Raw genomic sequence first — 12500 nt, 5'->3', positions numbered from 1 at the left:
GCATACATAGATTTAAGATGTGGTATGGAGCAGGGAGAGAGAGGACCTAGTATCGTTCAGTGAAGAGGCGGGGCTAGGAGCTGAGTCCCAACCCCTGCAACCACAATTAGGGGAGTACATACACCTCTGTGAGTATCAGACAGCCAGTACTAACACGAGTAGTCACACCAGAAGCAGTAATAACTAACTAGACGTTGTTGTAGCCCGTGACTTCCATCCACTTCCTGTAAATCCCATGACATCTTACGAATAGGGTATGGTATATCTGCCCCCACCTTCCTTGTTTTCATGCCGGCATTGGTCGGAGAGAGTAGAGGTTGGGATGAGAGCTTTCTGCTTTATTATCCTCTCCTCAGACACCCAGATAATACACGACAGTCTGTTATCTAGATTGAAGTAGATCGCTCTCAGCAAATAGCCTCGATGTGGACTTCCAAATCTATGCTATCCGTCTTTCCCGTGGACTCCCATGTACTCCAGTTAGAGAGAGAGAGAGAGAGAGAGAGAGAGAGAGAGAGAGAGAGAGAGAGAGAGAGAGAAAGAGAAAGAGAAAGAGAAAGAGAGAGAGAGAGAGAGAGAGAGAGAGAGAGAGAGAGAGAGAGAGAGAGAGAGAGAGAGAGAGAGAGAGAGAGAAAGAGAAAGAGAGAGATATGTGCAGACCAGCTAGCAGCACCTCTAACTCGCATCTTTCAGCACTGCCTAGTACAGTGTAAATGGCCCTCTCTGTGGAAAGAGGCAAATGTAGTCCCTGTTCACAAAAAGAAGAGCAGAGCAGAAATTAGCAACTACAGACTAGTGTCACTCCTGTCAATCACTGGTAAGATCCTAGAGACAATAATCTCAAGACAAATGACAGAGTTTTTTGACTACCACTCACTACTTTGTGATCTCCAATATGGCTTCAGGAAAGGTTACTCTGCTGCTGATCTGTTGTTAAACCTCTCCACTAAATGGCACCGGTCACTGGATGAATCCAAAGTCAGCTGTGTGGTAGCACTGGACATTGCTGGTGCTTTCGACCGGGTGCGGCACCAGGGCCTCTTAGCAAAACTTCAAGCACTGGGAATTGCAGGCTCTACGCTATGTCTCCTCAGTGATTACCTTCATGGTAGATCTCTAAGTGTAGTTCTCAATGGAACGGAATCAGCAAGACATCCTATTGGGGCAAGTGTTCCACAAGGAAGAGTGCTGGGACCATTGTTATGGAATGTCTACTTCAACGACCTTCTTCATCTCATCCCAGAATCACATGCATATGGAGATGACTGTACACTGACATTCACTTATCCAAGAGAAGAAATGCCAGCTGCTCTAAGCTACATCAATCACCAGCTAAGAGCTATATCAGCTTGGGGAAATAGATGGCAAATAACATTTGCACCTGAGAAAATGCAAATGATGATCGTCTCTAGGCACCATGATGGTAATGCTGGTGCAGTAGTAAGGATGAATGGGAGGGTGTTGGCACCTGGAGAAGAAGTTGATATCCTTGGGGTGAAATTTGACTCCAAACTAACCATGAAGAACCATGTTGTAAATCTTGCAAACAAGGCAGCCAGGAAGCTTACAGCACTTCGCCGTATCTCGCATCTGCTTGACAGTAGGGGTTGCAAGATTCTGTACGAGGCACAAGTACCCTCACACCTTGAGTATGCTCCACTTTCTTGGTATGCCTGCCCCCCCCCCTCTCATCTGCGACTGCTTGACGGAGTGGAGAACAGAGCAAGACGTCTCATCTCTCGCCTGGACCCATCCTGGATAGATCTGTCATTTCAGCAGAGCCTTCAACACTGGAGGGATGTGGGTGGTCTTACTGTTATGTATAAGGCCAATATTGTCAAAGTACCACACTTGGATCCACTTCGAGGACAGCGTGAAACAAACTTTTATGCCACAAGACAGGCAGAAAGCAACAACTTCACTCTGGCTGTACCCTTCTCCAGAACATCATTCCATCTGAGATCATATATACCCAGGATGACTCGAGTATGGAACACATTCGTAGAGCATAATGATGTCAACGAGATAAAGTCAGTTGATCACATGAAAATGCTGGCCCACAGATGGCTCCAACTTCATCTTATTCCCTACTTGTATGTCTCATAACAATAAAAATGCTTTCAAATGAGCTGATGTAGGTAACAGCTCTTAGCTTGCCAATAAAGTTAGGAATCCTTAACCTGTAAATAGCTTGTCAATAAAGCTAGGGATCCTTAACCTTGTCAAACCCTGTGTAAAAAAAAAAAAAAAAAAAAAAAAAGAATAGGAAAAGCGGTGCCACACAGAAAGACACAAATAAGGTAATACGATGTGTAACGTTGAGTGCAGGGGAGGAGCCGATCAACTGGGTAGAACTAGTGATAGTCTAGTGGCAATGACCGACCCTGACGAGAGAGAGAGAGAGAGAGAGAGAGACAGAGACAGAGACAGACAGACAGACAGACAGACAGACAAACAGACAGACAGACAGACACAGAGAGGGAAGCCATGTAACATAAACACAAAACAAGTGCACATCAAGGCCTGTTGACTGGAAAGGAGTAATAGCGCCGGTGGGATCCAATTCAATGAAGAGCTCTGAGGCGTTACTGAAGCAGTAGCTGACGATAATGGAGGTTCCCGATTGCAGTTCTTAGGTTCAGTAGTCACGTTCATGTTCCCCTCCACTGATATGTTGGCTTCTATACTTTCCATTACTTCATTTTTCTTGCTTGTAGTTACAAGAGCTGAGCTGTGCCTGTGGCAGCCGGCCTTACAAGAGCTGAGCTGTGCCTGTGGCAGCCGGCCTTACAAGAGCTGAGCTGTGCCTGTGGCAGCCGGCCTTCACTGTTTTCTAAGACTAAGATTTGCCAACGAAGCTGCTAGTTTATTGTGCATCTCATATTCATCCTGTGGATGGTAGTGCAAGAGCATATGGATACATAGGAAGGTCTAGGAACTAGGCACCATAAGGGTTAACAGAAATATTAACTAAATGTTGTAGAAAACCAGTAAACTGATGATATGTGACACTCTTGCAACATTTGTGCAACTTTAATGTTGAAGAACTAGACATGTGCAACATTTGGGCACCTTTATTTGTTGACGTTTCGCCTTCCAGTGGCTTTATCAATACAATACACGGATATAATGTGAAGAATGTAAAACTGTATACATCTTTTTGAACATAGTTTTACATTATTCACATTATGTCTTTGTACTGTATTGATAAAGTCACTGGATGGCGAAACGTCTACAAATAAAGATACCCAGATGTTGCACATGTGTCTAATTCTTTATCTTGTCTGTATTGTATAACATTCATGAACAGCTTTACTGTGGAAATGTTTCGCCAGCCAGTGGTTTCATCAGTCCAGTACAGAAAAGAACGGTGGAAGATGAGAAAGAGTTTGAGGTAATCAGTCCCTCATCCTGGAGATGTGGAGATGTGCTCAAGAGAGTGACCAAAAAGGGTGGCCACATACTTTGCATTTAGTCTGAATAAAATCTGTATGTCTGCTAAACTGCCAGAAGTACTTGTAACCAAGATAAACATGGCTACTCTAACATCAGTCAGTCTGAACTTATTGCAAGTTGCTCCGTAGATATTCCTATTTACTTTCATGTTATCATAGTGAGTGACAGATCTAATCAGGCTTCTAACTGCGTTTCTACGATATTTACTTTCATTATTTACTTTTCTCCTAATGTTTCGTAATACTGGCACAGACATACCAAAATTATATTCCTCATTTTTCTCGAGAGTAGTTTCTATGGGTAACTTATAAACTTTATTATGGAGTAAGTCAGTATGTGAGGGAATCCAAAGCAATTGCAAATCAATTCCTTTTTCTCTGATTTTTATATTATCTGTATCTGGCTTCTCTAATGAGCATGTTATCTGAGTCGTTATGTGATGACACAGAATCATTAAATATCAAGCAGTCAAACTCGGTGTCATAAGTTAGTCTTCGTGCCACTAGGATGGTAAACAATTCAGTTTGCAGAGTAGACGCCCGGTTGTTAATTCTTATGTCTAACTCAACAGTGTTGGTATCGTTCTTAACTAGGGAGGTGGCAACAAGAGCAGCTGTAGCCCTGCCAGTAGACTCTTGCTTAGATCCATCACTGTATTAAAATTGTGATAAATTATTACCAACTGTTAAGCGAGAAATTTCTGTGCTAGTGATGAGCTTCTTGGGAGGGACTTGTTGGTATGTAATATTAAATGAAAAAACTTGGAAAAATTCTTCATTGTCTGTAGTTACCGAATCAGAGTTTTTAATAATAATAATAATAATAATAATAATAATAATAATAATAATAATAATAATAATAATATCTTTATTTACCACAAGTACATGTACAAGGTATACAGTCCTAGCTGACATCAATGACATACTACTACACAGAAAGCCGCTTGTTATGCTGAACATTTTGGTCAAATTAGGTCAGTTTTGTCCCAGGATGCGACCCACACCAGTCGACTAACACCCAGGTACCCATTTTACTGATGAGTGAACACAGACAACAGGTGTAAGGAAACACGTCCAATGTTTCCACCCCTTCGCAGGGAATCGAACCCAGACACTCACCGTGTGAAACGAGAGCTTTTGCCACCAGGCCACGGGGCACCAGTTTCGCTTATAACTCCCCAGTGTCAACGTTTGTAATTACTCCAGCAAAGATATGTCAGTGATGTTTGTAGTTACAAGGGCAGAGTTATGTTGGTGTTCCGTCTGCAAGTTACCATTGTAGAAGGTGGGTGAATGAGACACAAGTGCAACATTCGGTATCTTTTCTGTTTGCGCAGTAGGTACTTTTTGTTGAATACTGGATAATATAACATTAGAGTCAGTAGAAGACGTATTATGAGGTGATCAGTCCCTCAGCCTTGATAGAAGGCTGTACTTCCTCAGCCTTGATAGAGGATGGTCTGTCACTTATCCTTGATAGAGGGAGCCAGTCACTTATCCTTGATAGAGGGTGGCCAGTCACTTATCCTTGATAGAAGGTGGTCAGTCGTTCAACCCTGATAGAAAGTGGTCAGTCCCTCAGCCTTGATAGAAGGCTGTACTTCCTCAGCCTTGATAGAGGATGGTCTGTCACTTATCCTTGATAGAGGGAGCCAGTCACTTATCCTTGATAGAGGGTGGCCAGTCACTTATCCTTGATAGAAAGTGGTCAGTCCCTCAGCCTTGATAGGAGGTGGTCACTTCTTCATTCTCTACTTTAGATTTTGGTACTTATCGCCTCAAAATTACTACTGTTGTTTCCAGTGTTATATTCGCCTGTATTCAGTATGTATGTTATATTCGCCTGTATTCAGCCTGCATGTTGTTATATTCGCCTGTATTCAGCCTGCATGTTGTTATATTCGCCTGTATTCAGCCTGCATGTTGTTATATTCGCCTGTATTCAGCCTGCATGATATATTCGCCTGGTAACTGGAACCAGCGATCATCTACACAACAGACTCCACTGAAGAGAACCAGCCTAGTAAAACCCTGTAATCAAAGAGTTTCATCTTAAGCTCAACAGTGACTGAAACGTAGTCCTAATAAAACCTAGTTTTTCTTATTGTCTCCAAACCCATTTCCAATGTCATTTGTACGCTTTCGTGGCTTGACTCTCCTGCTTCTTGTTGCGCGGCAAACATGGTAATCTGCGGCGTAGAAGCTTTGCTTATTTAGCAATTCATAGCACATATCTGGGTGGTGAGGTTTATAGCTTGTGGAACGACATCCGCCTTAGTGAGGACTTTGTAGCATTTCTCTGGGTGATCATAAATGCGTGTTGTCTGCATCTGCAGTCAACACTAGCATAGTATTTCCACATGTGTTGTTTATTAATCGCGAGAATTGTATTAGCCAACAATTCATTTAATTTAGTGCATCGATACCATGCCTAACCCTTCTAGGGTAGGGTAGGTGCCTGAGCCCGAGCCTTTAGCTCATAAGACTGTCATTCCCATTTGCCCCCTTGGGGCGGGGATGGCAGACCAGAGAGGCCTAGCTTGTGGCTAGGCCTGGGGACAGTTGGTCCCAAAGATGAGGAGGTACTTGTGCCTCCTCCCATGGGAGACTTTGGTCTCAGACACTCCCTAAAGAGGGAGCCAAGGCCGGGCCACCACTTGGAAAAGGCCCGGGCCGGAAGAATACCGGCTAATCTTTAATAATAATAATAATAATAATTTAGTGCCATCAATTCTGCTCCGTGATTTTGTCCACATATTTGTGTTTTTTCCTTGTTTTTGTGAGAGTATATATACCCAGAGGCACATTTTCTCTGTGTATATACGGGAAGAGTTTACTTTAATCATTACTTTGGGAATTAGAGTTTTTTTCACTGGTGGTGTGTAGAAGACATGGACTTCGTGAACTAAATTACCCATTAGTCATCACATCCGTGTTTGGGTTTTGCTTCATAGATTCTATTTTGTCAAGTGTGTGTAATGAATAGCACTCTTTTTAAATATTTCACAATCTTCATAAGGCTTTTTGGAAGTACAGAACGAAATTCTCAATAGTGATTTTATGTGATCTTTCAGAAATAATTACTTTCTTTAACTATTGGCAGATCCCATTATGTGGCTTATAATTTTAGTATTTTATCACAGGACAAACGCCTCGCGTTGCCTCTCTGTGTATTTTAAACATTTCCACAACGTGGCATTTATCTATGATGGCAAATTCAGTCGCCCACTTGTCTCTTCGCTCTTTCAATTTGTCTACGTCTTTTTTAAATAACGTAATGTTTATTTTCTTTTCAGAATTTTTGTGTTATCTAAAATAAATCCAAATATGTAATAATGCCTCCTGGGAATGATTCATAAAAATTGTAAACATTGCTGGGGAAGTTACTGAGTCGTGCTGGAGCGACTCCACGGGGGGGGGGGGGGGTTGGGGGACATTTTCCTCCCGGTCTCTGTTTTTCCCAATTTACTTTCAAGCAAAAAATCATTCACACTGTAACATTTTTCTTGTTATTTTAATTATATTTTGTAGTTTTATTTGGAAGTCAAGTAAATGCAGTCCGCACATCCACTTGGCTCTTGCATAATTTATGTGACTATTTAAAGTAAGTCAGATATACAAAATGTTCGCAACTCTGAATCTATACTGTTTAATAGCTGATATTTGCGTCTAGCAGTAACTTGACAACATCAGCTGTTAGTGAGGCGTGGTTCTCAGTGTCTTCATAATGTCTTAATTGACTCAGATATTACCACTGTCAACCTGAGCGCAGTCTGTTGTCCTGTCAGAGAATATTCAAAGTTACTTATATCTTCAGTACGTTTCTTTGAAACTTGACTTTTATTAATATTCAAGAATAGGTTCCTTTTCTTCTTGTGATTATAACTATCCTCATCTTATGTGACTGAAAAGGGTCCAAATCCACTTTCTCTCCTGTGATTACTTTTGTCTTCACCTTGTCTGACTGTAGGGGACTCGAGACCACTCAATTCTTCTCTTATCATTATAATTGTCTTCACCGTGCCTAACTGTTGAGGCCTGAAGCTCGCTTCAGTCAAGCTAATTTTATACACATTCAACTACTTTATAATTATCTCACATTTCGTAAGATATTCTGGTGACTTACCGATGAAATTTTCCTTTACATTGTATTTTTCACATAAACTTTGCGTTTTAAAACCTCGGACTGGAAGTACGGCTTCGACTTTTTGTTTATCAAAATAGTTTTCTACTTATTGCCTTATCATGGTTTGTCTCTGGCTTCTCTGAACTTCTGGGAAGTTTGTGAGTTGTGGACTTTCTACAGAGGTTCAATTTTTGGTCTTTCTTGTTCATGACTTTCCAAACTAATTGCTGCTTAACCATTTTTTTTCTGTTGCATGTGCTTCTCATTTTTAAAATTAGCCATTTAATTACACACACACACAGACACTGGTGATTGTAACGAACTACATAAGCATGAGACAATTCCTGTACGAGTTGCAGTGGGGAAGAGTACTGGAGGGAGAGACAGGCAAGGAGGCAGAGGGAAGGTTGGTACCCAAGGGTAACAGAAACAATGAAAAGACCAGAACGAGCTCTTAGTTCACCCGGAGATATAGCGAAGCTGTTAGGTAAGACACATATGCAACAGTTAGACAACTTACCTAACAACCTGTCGGTATTGTATACCATTTTGATGTTCATATAGCGAAGCTAAAGCTAAGTACTTTAGAACATGAGAAATATATAGAAGACATAGGACCCAGGAAAATAAGGAACCGAGCTGAAGAGCCGGAAACGAATATACATGAATACGGAATGAGGCCCAGCGGCAATGCAAGACTGACATAGCATCGAAAGCGAAATCTGACCCAAAGCCGTTCTACGGCCACATCGGGAAGAAAACAACAGTCAGGGACCAGACAATCAGGCTGAGGAAGGAAGGAGGGAATATCACAAGAAATGACCAAGAAGTATGTGAGGAACACAACACGAGATTTAAGGAGGTATGTTCAGTGAAGACATAAAGCCTTCCAGCAAACCGGGCAGGTAGGTAGGGTACACTAACCGAGGAGGAGGTGAAGAGACTGCTAAGCTAACTAGATACCTCAAAGGCGGTGAGCCTAGACGACATCTCTCTATGGGCCCTAAGAGAGAGAGAGAGCAGAGACACTGGGTTTGCCACTAACAAGAATGTCTTCCATACCTGAGGCATGAAAGACAGCAAATGTAGTCCCAGTTTTTAAGGAGACAGGCAGCATTAACTATAGACCAGTGTCACTGACATGTATAGTATGCAGATTATCAGGAGAAGAGTGGTGGAACACCTAGAAAGGAATGAGCTTGTACACGACAACCAGCAAATAGGTGAGTACACACACACACATACACAGAAGCAGGCAGGAGTAACAGGGAAAGCGCTGCAATGGATCAGGAAGCAACTGACAGGAAGGAAACAATGAGTGATGGTACGTAACGAAGTGTCAGTGTGGGCGCACGTGACGAGTGGGGTTCCACAAGGGTCAGTCCTAGGTCCGGTGCTGTGTTTGGTATATGTGAATGACATGACGAAAGGAATAGATGTAATCCTTATATTTAATAGGGGACTGACAGGTACAGACCAGTGTTACTGACCTGCTTAATATGTAAAGTTACGGAGAATATTAGAAGAAGAATAGTGGAGCACCTGGAGTGGTGGAACACCTGGAATAGTGGAACACCTGGAGTGGTGGAACACTTGGAGTGATGGAACACCTAGAGTGGTGGAATACCTGGAGTGGTGGAACACCTGGAGTGGTGAAACACCTGTTGTGGTGGAACACCTGGAGTAGTGGAACACCTGGAGTGATGGACACCTGGAGTGGTGGAACACCTGGAGTGGTGGAGCACCAGGAGTGGTGGAGCACCTGGAGTGCTGGAACACCAGGAGTAGTGGAGCACCTGGAGTGCTGGAACACCTGGAATGCTGGTGCACCTGGAGTGGTGAAGCACCTGGAGTGGTGGAGCACCTGGAGTGGTGGAGCACCTGGAGTGATTTAGCACCTTGAGTGGTGGAGCACCTTGAGTGGTGGAGCACCTGGAGTGGTGGAGCACCTGGAGTGGTGGAGCACCTGGAGTGGTGGAGCACCTGGAGTGGTGGAGCACCTGGAGTGATGGAGCACCTGGTGTGGTGGAGCACCTGGAGTGGTGGAGCACCTGGTGTGGTGGAGCACCTGGTGTGGTGGAGCACCTGGAGTGGTGGAGCACCTGGAGTGGTGGAGCACCTGGAGTGGTGGAGCACCTGGAGTGGTGGAGCACCTGGAGTGGTGAAGCACCTTGAGTGGTGGAGCACCTGGAGTGGTGGAGCACCTGGAGTGGTGGAGCACCTGGAGTGGTGGAGCACCTGGAGTGGTGGAGCACCTGGAGTGATGGAGCACCTGGTGTGGTGGAGCACCTGGAGTGGTGGAGCACCTGGTGTGGTGGAGCACCTGGTGTGGTGGAGCACCTGGAGTGGTGGAGCACCTGGAGTGGTGGAGCACCTGGAGTGGTGGAGCACCTGGAGTGGTGGAGCACCTGGAGTGGTGAAGCACCTTGAGTGGTGGAGCACCTGGAGTGGTGGAGCACCTGGAGTGGTGGAGCACCTGGAGTGGTGGAGCACCTGTTGTAGTAAGAGACAGGCATGATCAGGAAAGGGAGTGCCTGAGGTGTTGAATTTGAGGAAATGAGAGAAGAAAGATGGATAGAACTTGGACCATTAACTAGTCATTAACAGTAGGCCTGCTGCAGTGTTCCTTCCTTCTTATGTTCTTAAGTCGGACCGAAACGTCGTCATAAGGTTCTATCTTCTATGTGCGGGTTATCCGTGCATTGTTCCAGTCACGGTGTTGTGCCGTCTTACTCTTCATGGAGCCCCGCAGGTAAGCACCTAATTCTTTCCAACTTTTTTGTTGTTCTTCCTTTTTCAAAATCTTTCTTTCGCTAATATGAGGCTGCTCTTATATTGCTTCCAGGCGTCGTAAGAACCAGCTTCACTTTCTACCTGACTGTTTTACTAAACAAATTTTGCCTCCCCTTCCTCCTTCCAGTTCCTCACATATACGCCCGCTTCTTACATTAACAACTCATACCTTTTACTAAGTCTTACGTTAATGCCTTCTTTATTCTCCGTCAGCGTCAACGTGCTCTCTTTTCTTCTCTCCCACAAGATCTCTGTAACCTTCTCACTGCCATTGCTTCTGACACTGCTCGTCTTAATTTGTAGATTCATTCTACTTAACTACAAAACAAATTTCAGCGTCTTGTCTCAGCCCTTGGTCTAAATTTTCCCTGACTGACCGTGTTACTAACCTGTCTTCTGTCACACTCTCCCGGCATCAGCTTGAACTTCTTGGTTTTGGTCTTTGCTTTGCCACTTCACCTGCCCCTAGTACTGGCGTTGCCCTGATTAGCTCATTTGACTCCTTTCGTCAGTCTCACTCTCGGAATCTTCCTGACCTGTCCACTTTTTGTGGTGCTCTCCTTCCTGCCCTTGATAGCCTTTATGCTATCAACTTGCCCTTTCTTCTCTTAAATCTAATACCATTCTTTCATCCGACAAAAGCAATTCAATGGTTGTTACGCAAGTTTCTGCACTGTTTTGTAAAATATATTGAAAAGTGTGCCATAACTTTATAAACTGTGATAATTGTAAACCATTATTTTAGAAATATGCTATGCATTTTGTGGGTACTGTAAATGAGTTTAAACTGTGGAATTTAAGGAACTTCTGTCGGGATTTATTTTCCAAGTGTGGGGGCATAGGTCTGTGAGCGTGGGTTAGTCACATGGAGAGCAGCATAAGTGAAGATTGTGGTCAGACGCCGTGTATTTGAGCTAAGTTTTGTACTCCTTTTGTATAGCCAGCTGACGTCATTGGCTACTTTAATGCTTATCAGTAGGCTCACCGGGGCTCTGATGTGGTCAGGACTCTGTTATCTGTGTGTGAGCTGGTGAATTTGGATAACATGGTGTCAGCAGGAGAGTAGAGTATTGTAGGACTTGGACTTAGTGTCCACCGTGCACTCCCATACATCCATGTGTTTATTTGTTTTGCTGCGACTCTCCAGCGTGCTGGCTCCTTATGTATCTGTTTTTGGGTGTTTGTGCTAAGGAAGAGGTGGTTGTGTATATTTAGTGAGTGTATATAGTGTTACCTTAAATAAATGCATATCTTTATAACGAGGAATTTTGCCGAAACCCTCCGATAACCAACCCATCGATGAAGTAAATGCTGGTTTAATTAACGTTTTCTGTTTTGACTGGGATAGCCCTGGATGGTCTAGGATTACATAAAATTTGTGCAACTATTACCTTTGCTCTTGGACAAGGCTTTAGTTCCCCAGGAGCTCCCGCTTTCTGCGTAACAGTGGATGTCCTTAATCGCGAGAATTACCTCCGTAAAGCTGAAGTCTTGCTCTCGTTTCCAACCTCTTGATCGCATCAAGAGAACTTTCAACCATAAACTTTGGATTTTCTCCGATCTCTGTCCTCCTGACTTTGACCTTGTTCAACTTTTCAGTGTTATCTGTTTCTCACTACTTTATTTCTACGGTCTTCCTGAAACTCATAAACCTGATATTCCTCTAAGTCCCATTATTTTCTCTAGAGGTTCTGTTTCTTATCTTGCTTCTTGGCTACGTCACTCAAGGCTTCATCGAACGTGTTCGGCCACATCCGACCTGTAAAATGCGAAATCTTGACGTTGAGTCTTTCTTCACTAATGCCCCTCTTAATTATGTTCTTAATTTTCTCAGAGAGAAGGTCAATGAAAAGTTACTTCATCTCCTCATACCTACTGATGTCTTGATCTTCTCCACCTTTGTGTGGATTCTGACTCCCTTTCCTTTCAAGGTAAATTTTATTCTCAAACCTTCGGTGTTGCTATGGGCTCTCCTCTATCCCCTGTTCTTGCTAACCTTTGTATGGAATACTTTGAAACTGTTCTTCCTACTGTTGGTGTGCTCTCTTCTCCCTGGCTCCGCTATATATATGGATGATATCTTGCTCTTTGGCCACAAGACTAGTCTCTTCCAACCATTTCTCGAT

This window comes from Cherax quadricarinatus, chromosome 2 (genome assembly GCF_038502225.1).
Source record: "Cherax quadricarinatus isolate ZL_2023a chromosome 2, ASM3850222v1, whole genome shotgun sequence".
Taxonomy (NCBI): domain Eukaryota; kingdom Metazoa; phylum Arthropoda; class Malacostraca; order Decapoda; family Parastacidae; genus Cherax; species Cherax quadricarinatus.
Note: the sequence above shows the minus strand (reverse complement) of the source record.